This window comes from Marmota marmota, unplaced genomic scaffold (genome assembly GCF_001458135.2).
Source record: "Marmota marmota marmota unplaced genomic scaffold, marMar, whole genome shotgun sequence".
Classification (NCBI taxonomy): Eukaryota; Metazoa; Chordata; class Mammalia; order Rodentia; family Sciuridae; genus Marmota; species Marmota marmota.
The window spans coordinates 24,106,953-24,119,401 of NW_025999869.1; the positions used below are offsets into that span (position 1 = coordinate 24,106,953).

A 12,449-nucleotide genomic window follows, 5' to 3' on the forward strand; every position below is an offset into this window, starting at 1 on the left:
AGGAGCCGCATGTCAGAGAGGACATTTGGCCTTTGTTTTTTTGGGGAATTGGCTTATTTCACTTAGCATAAGAGTCTCCAGCTCCATCCATTTACTGGCAAAAGTCATTCTTGTTTATGGCTGAGTAATATTTCATTGTGTATATATATTCCATATTTTCCTTATCCATTTATATGTTGAAAGGTACCTAAGTTGGTTCCATAGCTTAGCTATTGCAGCTCATGTTTGATGACATAATCAACAACATTCCCATTAGAAAAACCAGAAATAAACAATTTTATTTTAGTATAAGTTTATATTATGATTTAGTATTGATTTTATTATTCATTTAAAAATATGTTCTTTGTGGTGCTGGGGATTGAACCCAGGGCCTTGGGCATGCTAGGCAAGCACTCTACCATGAACCACATCCACAGCCCCTCATTTAAAAATTTTTAAAGCTTTTTATTTTGAAATATGGATTCATGAGGAGTTACCATGATACTAGTTACCATGATACTAGTCCTTCTAATTCCCCAAAGGGAAAACTTATATCCTTATGGTACGAGTCAAACCCAGGGAGTGACCTTGGTACACAGTATTGCACAGTTCTGTGTCACCCTGCATGAGATGCAAAACTGGTCCCTTGCTGTTGGGATCTCCTGTTGTTGCCCCTTAGAATCACACCCATTCCCCTTTCCTCAGCCACCCAACCTCTGGGGTCATTAATCTGGTTTCCATCTCTATAATTGTGTCATTTTGAGAATGTCCTATAAGTGAAATCACATAGTATGTGACCTTTTGAGATTGGCCTTTTCCATTCAGCATAATGCCCTGAGCTCCATATCAATACTTCAATCCTTTTCATTGATGAGTGGAATTCCATGGCATGGGTGTCTGACCATTTAATCTGTTGAGCACAGTTTTTGTTTTTTGTAATTCTTTGTTATTATGCACAAAGCTACAGTGGCCTGGTGCGGTAGCACATTCCTTTCCTCCCAGTGACTCAGGAGGCTGGGGCAGGAGGAGCACAAGTCAGTCCAGGCAACTTAGTGAGGCCCTAAATAACTTAGAGAGACCCTGTTTCAGAATAAAAAAATTAAAAGGGCTGGGGATGTAGCTCAGTGATACAGAGGCTCTGGGTTTAAGCACAGTACCTCTCTCCCCTCCCCAAAGCTACAATAAACAATCATGTATGAGTATATTGTTTTGGTTCCTTCGAGATTGCCGGGTCAAATGCAATTGCTAGTCATGTGACAAATATATGTTTAGCTTTTTAGGAAATTGCCAAACTGCTTTCCAGAGTGGCTGTACCATCTTATATGCCCATGAGTGATGTATGAAAGATGGTTTCTTTATATCCTTGCTGGTGGTTAGCTTGTCACTATTTATTTTAGCTGTCCTAATAGGTGTAGTGATAGCTCTTGTGATCTGGATTTGCATCTCCCTAATGGCTAATGATGTTGAACATCTTTCATGTGCTTATTTGCCATCTGTATGATCTCTTTGGTGAAATGTCTCTTCCTGTCTATTGTTTTTTTATATTAGTCTGATGGGAGGTGTGGTGGGGGGAACGATTTTTTCGTGTGTGTTTTTAGTGCTGAATGGATACTAAGAATTGATTTCTGACCTTCAAACAGTCAGATGTGTACAAAGTGAGTAGATTACACTCCCACCAGCACTCTTTTGGGGGCCCTGTTTCCACATATCTTCATTAATATTTATTGTTATTAAACTTCTTTTTTATGCTAATTTACTGAGTAATAATAGAGTCAACTCTTTTTTTTTTGGTACTGGGGATTGAACCCAGGAATGCTCTACCTCTGAGCTGTATCCCCAGCCTTTTAAATTTTATTTTCGAGTCAGGGTTTTGCTAAATTGCTGAGACTGACCTTGAACTTTTGATCCTCCTGCTTCTGCCTCCATCATTGGGATTACAGGTGTGTGCCACTACACCCTGTTACATCCAGTTTTTCTAATCTGTAATTGTCTGAATCCTAGTAAGCATGAGCATATTTTTATTAAGGCTTTTGGTGCTTTTGCTTCCACTTTTAACACTTTTTTAACTTTTAAGAATTTTCTGTTTATGGACTGGGGGTGTAGCTCAGTGGTAGAGCCTTGCTTAGCATATGAAAGGCTCTGGGATCAATTCCTAGCACTGAAAAAAAAATACACTAAAAAATTATGTCTTATTCTATGTTATCTTTTTTTTAAAGGAAAATTATGGTAAGGATAAAGTCCTCTTTGAATACCATCCTATGTCTCTTATCCTATCACCCTAAAATAACCTCCATTTATCCAGACTGGCTTGGTGAGTTGGGCTGATCTTACTCACACAGCTGTGTTGGGGTTGGTCTCAAGGGCCTGGACTGGAATGATTCTGCTCTTCTCCACTTGGCTGTCCTGTGCTCCTGTTAGGATATTCTGGGAATGTTCTCACGTGAGGATTTTCTATGTATCTGATTTAAGCACTTTTCAAAGACTCTCTTTTATTTATTTATTTTTTTTGCAGTTGATGTAGTTTTATTATACAATTAAAAAGTTTTTTTTTTTTTTTAAAAAAAAAACAACAACACTACAAGCAAAGTTAAAAACAAACTGGGAAGAAATATTTACATCTCATATTATGAACAAAGGATTACATACCCCCCACCCCTGGCAAAAAACAAAAACAAACAGAAAAAGAACCCCTAGATATTGCTAAAACGATGAACCACCAGTAGAAAAGTGAAACACAGAGTTCTCAGAACAGGAAATATACATAACTGGCCCTTCAAAAAATGAAGAATGTCTTTGCCTCACTCCTGGTAAGATAAAGGCAGGTTTTTGAAACATAGACAGTTTCTTCCTAAACATCCCTTGAAAAATCTAGGTCAAACCTTTTTTACTTCCTGGTTTAGATCCTGCTAAGGGCTACTTGTCTACTCAGGTGTTTGTCTTTGAGATAGAATTTCACTATGTTGCCAGGCTAGTCTCAAACTCAAGGCCTCAAGTGATCCTCCTGCCTCAGCCTCCTGAGTAGTTGGGACAACAGGGAGGCACACATCACACCCAGGTAGGTGTTTGCATTTTTTTTTTTTTAAATATATTTTTTTGAATTTTTTAATATTTATTTACTTTTTTTAGTTTCCGGTGAACACAACATCTTTGTATGTGGTGCTAAGAATCGAACCCGGGCCGCACGCATGCCAGGCAAGTGCGCTACCGATTGAGCCACATCCCCAACCCAGGTGTTTGCATTTTTATTAACTCAAATCATATTGTCCTGATCTGTTGGTCATGTACGATCTTCTCCTCTATCCAAGTCAATTCTGAGGATCTGGTGACCCTGAAGCACTACCTCTTATCCTTTCCTGCCTCTGTTTGTGCAGTATTTCGTCATCCAGGAATACACTACATGAGGTCGTTCAATTGTTCACTAACATGAACAACCTTGTACCTGCTCTCTGGGGTGGGGGTGGGGGTTTCCTATGAGAACATGGGCCTAAAAGTGGTTCCAAAGACGGTGACTTTCATATTACTCAGTTGGGGAAGAAATGTTTATATCTCACATTGTGAACATAGGATTAAAAACTTTGAACTTCACACCTAACAAAGTCGAAAACATGAAGACCCATGACATTTTAAGGAGAGGGCATTAGCTGGATTGGAGGTTGGAGCAGGGACTATTTATGAAGGAAGAATGCCTGAGAAAAGGCAGCCACATCCATGAACAGCTGTGCTGAGTGCCTGCCTCTGTGGACACAGGTCAGGCAGCCACAGGCTCCAGCTGCTTGAGTTTCTCCTGGATCCCCCGGAGTTGGCTTCGACCCCAGTTGATACAGGTCTGGAGGCTGGCTATATCTGCAGCTAGCTGTAGGCCATCCCGGAAGCTGGCTTGGGCCTGCTGCAGACTGTGAGAAACCAGGATTCCAAACCAGTTTAGGGGGTCCTGTGGGGCTGCAGAGGGCTCTGGCTCTGGAGTTTTGGTAGGGTCCTTGCGCCTGCGCAAAGCTGACTCTCTGGGCCCCACCTCCTCTGGAGTCTGGGCATCAGCTCTCACCACCCAGAAGGTCTGGGATCCATTCTGGGTCTCACTGAAGGACGAGGGAAGATGGACCTTTGAGAGCCCTGGCCTGGGCCTGCACTCCTCCCTCCGCTGTCGAAGGTTCCTCACCTGGCACACACACAGACCTGCGGTTCCTTGCGAGAGGCATACTGCAAGGGCCCTATCAACTTGGCACCCATTGTGTCGCCTCCCTTCGCCCCCCTTCACTTCCATCTCCTCCAGGTCTCTGAGCAGCTGCAGGAGAAGCGAGTCCTCAAAGTCACATTTGCCACTATCCCATTGGCCAAAGCAAGTCACATTGTTAAGTACACAGTTAGCGGGAGAGGACACTACTAAAACGCACAGACTCAAGAAGGTGTGGGACTTTTTCTTTTTTCTTTTTGGATGCTGGAGATTGAACCCAGAGCCTTGAGCATGCAAGGCAAGCACTGTACCAACTGAGCTGTATCTCCAACCCAAGGTGTGAAACTCTGAGGCCTTTAATACAGTCAATCTACCATAGTCTACTCCTTGGTCACCGCTATACTTTTCTCATATGCAAAATACATTGATCCTCATTCTAGTATACCCAGTAGATTATCCAGTTATTCCATTATTCTCGAAGTCTAGGATCTCACGACCAACATCAGGTCTGTAGGTGGCTCTTGGGATGCAGTTTCTCTTGGTCTGAGGACCTATGAACTAAAGAGATATGTTCTGCTCCCCCTTGGCAACATAGATGTTGAGATAGGGACAGGGCAAGTGCATTAGATACTCCTGGTTAAAAGGGGTAGAATGGGGGCTGGGGTTGTGGCTCAGTAGCGGAGCGCTTGCCTCTCGTGTGTGAGGCCCTGGGTTCCATCCTCAGCACCACATAAAAATAAATGAATAAAAATAAGGATATTGTGTCAACATACAAGTAAAAAAATAAAAAAAAAAAGGGGTAGAATGGGAGGTACATCACATCACTCCGTGGCGATTCTAAAGTCACGCTCGGAAAGCATCACCAGGTTCCTCTGTATTTGGCAGGACTTCACTTAGGACATTATTTAGGGTCATCAATATCCCTGATTAGCACCTGATTCTGTTTACTGGGAGTGGCTTTATCGTCCATCATTTTCCAAGGTCCTTGGTTCCACCCTTCAAGATGTCCTTTTCTGTTAACTCTCCCTGGCTACTTCTGAAGAGAAAAATAGGTCCTCAGCCTTCTTTCTGACCATAGTTCCCTTTGCATTTAAAAAACTTGCAACCCAAGTTTAGGGGCACTTAGGACAATGAAACATTCTCAAAAATTCGATAGGTTTTTCTATGCACGTTACCCCATTTGATGTTGGACAAAAACTACAGCCAAATTTTTGAGAACTTCATCTTTTCTAGGCTTGATCACTGCTGCTCTGGGCGTGTAAGACAATGCTCTTAAGATTTCTAGATTCTCTTTTGTCCAGCTGAGGGGAACTATAAGGCAGTACCATAAACATTTATTCTAAATTCTGCTAATGTGGAATTTTCCACGGCCCAATTGGCCAGAGAAAAATCACATAGCTAAGCTCAGAGTCAGTATGGGCAGACACTACAAAAGGGCATGGATTCACAGAAGTATGAAAAATCGAGACTTTAATGTAATTCATCTACCATAAAAGGTAATTTTTAAAAGTTTGGTGTGAATTTTTTTTTTGTGTGTGTGCTCATAAATGTGAACTCTATATCATTTTGCATCTTGCTATTTTCACTCAGTGATATCTTTTTTTGGTGATCTATTCCTTTTAACTGCTATAAGAATTTCATTGTATGAATATATAGTGCATTTTATTGAGCCATTTTTGTGAAGAATGAACATTTAGGTTATTTCTAATTTTTTCACTATTATTATACTTCGCATAGTCTTGAGATGTACCTTTTTTCATTTTAACATCTCTGATATGTATGGTGCCTTCCAAATATTTGGAAGTTTTATTCTTTCACTGGTACATAAAATGATGATGCATCTTGTAATCAGGGTTGTCTTAGGTTTGATGAAATATGGCATAAACATCAACGAACATCCAGCTTAGATTGATCTCCACATCATACTCTCACCATCATTCTCCTTGCCAATAATTGTTAGTTATTCACGATTTTCCAACATGATAGATGTGGAGTTCTATCTCACTGAAGTTTTAATTGTATTTTTCTGATTACTGGTTAGGTTAAACCTTGCTTCATATTTATTGACCATTCAAGTTTTCTTTCTGTGAATTACCTGTTTAAATCTGTTGCCATTTAAAAAATACAGTTATCTTTTTCTTATTGATTTGTAATAATGATTTATATATTGTAGATACTAATTTTTCATTAGTGCATTGCAAATATTTTCTTACAGCCTGAAGTGTGTCTTTTAATTTTGTTTATAGTGCTCTTTATTCTATAGATAATTTAAATTAAAAAATTTAATTAGTGTTGATGGATCTTTATTTTATTCATTTATTGATATGCGGTGCTGAGAATTGAACCCAGTACCTCATACATGTGAGGCAAGTGCTCTACCACTGAGCCACAACACCAGCCCCGATAATTTAAATTTTAATGGAGTTGGGTTTATAAAGTCAATTCATTAAAAATGGTTTGGTTTTTTGTGTCTTTTAAAAAGAATTCTAAGATACTAACACTATTTTAATAGTAGCAGCAACTATTTCTTTTTTCTATTTTTTAAAATTGTTCTTTTTAGGTATGCATGCATGTATTTTGTCATATTACACATACTTGAAGTGTGACTTATTCTAATTAGGATCCCATTTTTGTGGTTGTATATGGTGTGGAGTTTACTGGTCATGTATTCTTATATGACATAGGAAAGTTATGTCTGTTTCATTCTACTGTCTTTCCTATTCTTATCCTTCATTCCCCTTTGTCTAATCTAATGAATTTCTATTCTTCCCTCCCCACCCCTTATTGTGTGTTACCATCCACGTATCAGAAAGAACTTTGGCCTTTGTTTTTTTTTTTGATTGGCTTATTTCACTTAGCATGAGAGTCTATAGCTCCATCCATTTACTGGCAAAAGCCATTCTTTTTTAATGGCTGAGTAATATTCCATTGTGTATATATTCCATATTTTCTTTATCCATTCTTTTGTTGAAGGGCATTTAGTTTGGTTACATAGCTCAGCTATTATGAATTGAGCTGCTTTGAACACTGATGTGACTACATTACTGTAGTATGCTGATTTTAAGTCCTTTGGATATAAGCTGAGGAGTGAGATAATTGGGTCAAATGGTGGTTCCATCTAAGTTTTCTAAGGAATCTCCATACTGATTTCCAGAGTGCTTACACCAATTTGCAGTCCCACCAGCAATGTAGGAGTGAACCATTTTCCCCTTCACCAACATTTATTGTTACTTGTCTTCTTGATAATTGCCATTCCGATTAGAGATGGAATCTCAGTGTAGTTTTAATTTGCATTTCTCTAATTGCTAGAGATGTTGAACATTTTTACATATATTTGTTAATCATTTATATTTCTTGTGTGAATTGCCTATTCATTCATTTGCCCATTTATTGATTGGGTTATTTGTTTTTTTGAGTTTAACTTTAACTTTGGAAATTAATGCTCTGTTTGAGGTGCAGGTAGAAAAGATTTTCTCCCGTTCTGTAGGCTCTTTCTTTATGTTCTTGATTGTTTCCTTTGATGTGAAGAAGCTTTTTAGTTTGATACCATCCCATTTATTGATTCTTGATTTTACTTCTTATACTTTAGGAATCTTGTTGAGGAAGTCATTTCCTTAGCTGACACGATAAAGATTTGGGCTTACATCTTCTTCTAGTAGGCACAAGGTCTCTGGTCTAATGCTTAGGTCCTTGATCCACTTTGAGTTGAGTTTTGTGCAGGGATAGAAATAGGGGTAGCAGCAATTATTTGTTGATCATACTATTCCTGTGTTCCAGGTGTGATTCTAAGTTTGTTAACTAACTCAATTATCAGGTAACTCTACTGGATAGTTACCTCTGACCTTCTCTACACCTAGGAAACAGGTCAGTGAGCTTGTGCTAGGTTGACTACTGCATCCACTTCCAGAGATAACCGTATCCTAATCCCTGGAATCTGTGAATATGACCTCACATGAATAAAAGATGAATGTTAGTTTACATGGTAAAAAAAAAAAACATGCAAGTACAGTAAGGATCTTGAGGTGGGAATATTGTCCTGGATTATCTGGGTGTGCCCCCAAAGCAGTCACAGGTGCCATTCTCAGAGGCAGGCAGAGAGAGATCCTACTGCAGAGAGGAGGAGGAGGCAACTAGGCATGGAGTGCAGTGACATGGCTTCAATCAAGGATGTCAGTGGCCACCAGAAACTGGAAGAAGCCAGGAACAGATGTCATAATTCCATGTTATTGTCTATGTGTCATTCCTCTTTAATGAATTACTTGTCTATCTGCTTTTCCTTGGATTATCTTTCTATATGCAGAATACTCTGTAATGTGGGTATAAATGTATTTTCTGGTGTGTGAAGTGACTTTTTGGGGTGCTAATGCTATCTGCAGCCATTCAAACCTTTACATTTTTATCTACTCATTAATTTATTATTTTTTCCCTTTGTCTATATCTGTGAGCTTAGAAGATTTTCTCTAACTTCACATTTTCTTCTATAGCTTTGACTTTTTGGAATGTCTCTTTTGTCTATCTGGAATTTATTTTATTTATTTTTGATATCAGCGATTGAATTCAGGGCCCCTTAACTACTGAGCCACATCCCCAATCCCCTTTTTTAAAAAAATTTTATTTATAGACAGGGCCTCACTGAGTTGCTAAGCCTGGCTTTGAACTTGTGATTCTCCTGTCTCAGCCTCCCAAGCCACTGGGATTATAGGCATGTGCCACCATGCCCAGCTGGAATTTATTTTTGAGCATAGTGTGTAGGGATATGATTTTATTTTTTTCCCCAAATGGAAAGTCAACTGCCTCAATACAATATTAACAGGTTGATTTTTTTCCATTGACTTGAAATGCTTCTATATTCACACAAATCTGTTTCTGAACTCTTAATTAAACTCCTCCAGTCTATTTGTTTATTCTTACACTAATACCAAACACAATTAATTCCTATGGTTTAATAATAATATGTTTTGATATTTGGTAGGGCCAACTCTACCTCCTTCTTTTTTCAAAATTGTTCTGACTACTTTTGCATATATACATTTTCATATGTGTTTAATTATTTTATGCAATTCTTTGATAAGTCCTAACTGGTATTAGGATTGTTTTTCCACTGAATTTACAGATGATTTAAAAAAATGGTTTCTCTCTCTAGTTAGGTCATATTGTTAGAGTCAAATTTATGTTTTTTAAAAAATATTATTTTAGTTGTAGTTGGACACAATACCTTTTTTTAAAGTTTTTAAAAATTTTCATGTGGTGCTGAGGATCAAACCCAGCGCCTCGCACATGCTAGGCGAGCGCTCTACCGCTGAGCCACAGCCCCAACCCCAAATTTATGTTTTTTTAAAACTTTTTTTCTTGACTTTGAATTATAGTAAAGTGAGTTGTCTCCTCTTTTCCCAGTCATTATGTTGGATATTCACCCATGTTTTTTCCTTAATATATGCATGGTTAAATCTTTTTTCTGTTTACTCATAAACCTTCTATCTTTTGGAATCTGGGGTTTGGTGTAAGAACTGACTCAGTGTTACCTTCTTCTCTATGACTATCTCATATACAACCCCATTTTATCCTTATCACTTACCTCTTTCACAGTAATTTTAGATACTGCCTTATTGTAAATTAAATTTTCATTTTCTCTTCTGTTCCCCTGGTTTGCCTAGTCATGCACAGTACACTTTTTTTTTTTTTTTTAATCATAGGGCTTTATGATGAGTTTCCTATCTGTTAGGGCTAGGGTGTGTATGATTCATTTATTTTGGCACCTAATAGGCCCTTTCATTCTGTAGACACATATGTGTCTTCAGTTGTGGGAAAATGTTTATTTTTCTTCCCTCAAATTTTCTTCACTAATTTTCTTCTGTGGTTTCTATATTTTTATTGTTTGGCAATCTGTTCTGAAGGGCTTTGGGCCTCCAATTCTTATTTCTCTGCCTCCTCCTCCTCCACTGGTAATTAAACCCAGGGGTGCTCTTCCACTGAGCTACATCTCCAGCCCTTTTTATTTTGAGACTGAATCTTGCTAAGTTGCTGAGGCTGGCCTCAAACTTGCTATCCCGCCTGCCTGACCTCTTAAGTGGCTGGGATTACAGGTATGCGCCACTGTGCCCAGCCAATTTATTTTTTAGATGTGTTCATTCTACAACTCAGCCCTTTATGAGCCTTCTTAATATGAACAGTTCAATTTTTATTGAAACTGTTTTTTTTTTTTTTCATAACCTACTCTTTTTTGTTTTTGGGCACTGGGGATTGAATTCAGGGGCACTTGACCACTGAGCCACATCCCAGCCCTATTTTGTATTTTATTTAGAGACAGGGTCTCACTGAGTTGCTTAGCGCCTCACTGTCGCTGAGGCTGGCTCCTACTCTTTTTATTTAATGACATGTTATCCTCCTATATTTTTCTAAGTATATAAATATTCTTATGATAAGAAGATTCTATTCTAATTCCTCTATCATTAGCACTCCTAGTTGCTAATTTACTCTATATCATAGTGTTGAGATTCCTCAGATACATCATTCTGCACTTAATTTGAGCTGAGAATTTGTCAGCAACCGTCTGCAGGCTGTTTGCACAGTGCACTTGGTAAAATGAGAGGCAACCATCCTTGCTGCCGGCACTGCCAAGAATACTATGGGGGCTGGTCTGGGCCTGAGGAAGCTTCTTCCCTTTCCACTAGCCACCTATCTGGGACACCATCCTCTCTTCCCTCAGCATCCACATTCACTGTCCATCTCCAGAGGTAGATATACTTTATGTGGCTAGTTGGTTCACTGAGGGTGGGGTGGGATTGTGTAGGGTGACATCTGTTCTTGGGACACCACCCCATTAGTCACCACTGGCCCGTTTCTGCTCTGGTTTTCTGCCACGAACATGAGACATCTTTGATTTTCCCTCCTTCCCATCTTTCCACCTGAGGTTGTTTATTTTGAAATTGATGGATAACATTAGGTTTTATATTTTGTATAGTATGGTGTTTTGAAGAGCAGAGACATGGCGGAGTGGTTAAATCTAGCTAATTAAAAATTGCATTACCTGCTGAGTTATTTTTTAGTCTTGGCCAAAGGTATCTGTCTGCAACACTGTGTGTGCGTATGTGCGTGCCTTCCAGAAATTCCTCTTATCTTGGGGTCAGCCAGAGTTTCATGTCTTGTCTGAGCACAAGTATGTATCTATTATTAAAATTTTTGTCAATTTTAAAATGGATTTGCTGCAGATGGGGAAGATTGTGGTCTTGCTTTAGTTGATCATCCTGAAACTGGAACTTCATTCCCCCCCTCTTTCTTTCCCTTTTGTAATTTCAAAATGAATTATTTTTCAAATTTCATGGTAACTGTCCTCGCTGCCCTACCTTTTAAAATTGAGTTAAAATACATGTACATATAAAATTTATCATCTTCACTTTTTTTTTGATACTGGGGATTGAACCCAGGGTTACTTAACCACTGAACCACATCCCTAGCCCATTATATAGTTTATTTAGAGAAGGGTCTTGCTATGTTGCTTAAGGCCTTGCTTAAGTTGCTGAGGCTGGTTTTGCACTTGAGATTCTCTTGTATAAGCCCACTGGGATTACAGATGTGCATCCCATCATTGTGCATGACTTATCTTCACAATTTTTAAACATATGATTCAATGGGATTAAACACATTTGTAATGTTGTACAATCATTGCCACCATCCATCGTCAGAACTCTTTTCATCTTGTAAAACAGAGACTCTGAACACATTAAACAACAATTCCTCATTTCCCTTCCCCCCAGTCCCTAGAAATCACCATTCTACTGTTTCTGTGATTTTGACCTAAGGACCTTATGTAAATGAAGTCATACCATATGTGTCCTTCTGTGGCTGGCTTATTTCACTAAGCGTAAAGTCCTTAAGATCTATCTATTTTGTAGCATGTGTCAGATTCACCTTACTTTTCATGGTCGAATAATATATTCCATTGAATGTATTCACCACAATTTGTTTATCCGTTCATTCATTGGGATGTTTCACATTTTAGCTATTGTGAACAATGCTGCTATGAACAGGGGTATACACATATCTCTTCTAGATCTTGTTTTTAGTTCTTTTGTATATATACCTAGAACTTGAATTGCTGGATCACAGAGTAATTTTATTTTAAAAAATTTCAGGAGGGCTGAGGCTGTAGCTTAGTGGTAAAGTGCTGCCTTGTATGTGTGAGGCACTGGGTTCAATCCTCAGCACCACATAAAAATACATACAGATACTATGTGTTTGTTCATCTACAACTAAATAAATCCTTTAAAAAAAATTTCAGGAACTACCATGCTCTTTTTCA

General features: G+C 38.6%; 1 pseudogene; it reads right to left on the reverse strand.

Moving 5' to 3' along the window:
* Positions 1-3,376: 3,376 nt before the first annotated feature.
* Positions 3,377-5,330, reverse strand: LOC107148004 (annotated as a pseudogene).
* Positions 5,331-12,449: the final 7,119 nt, after the last annotated feature.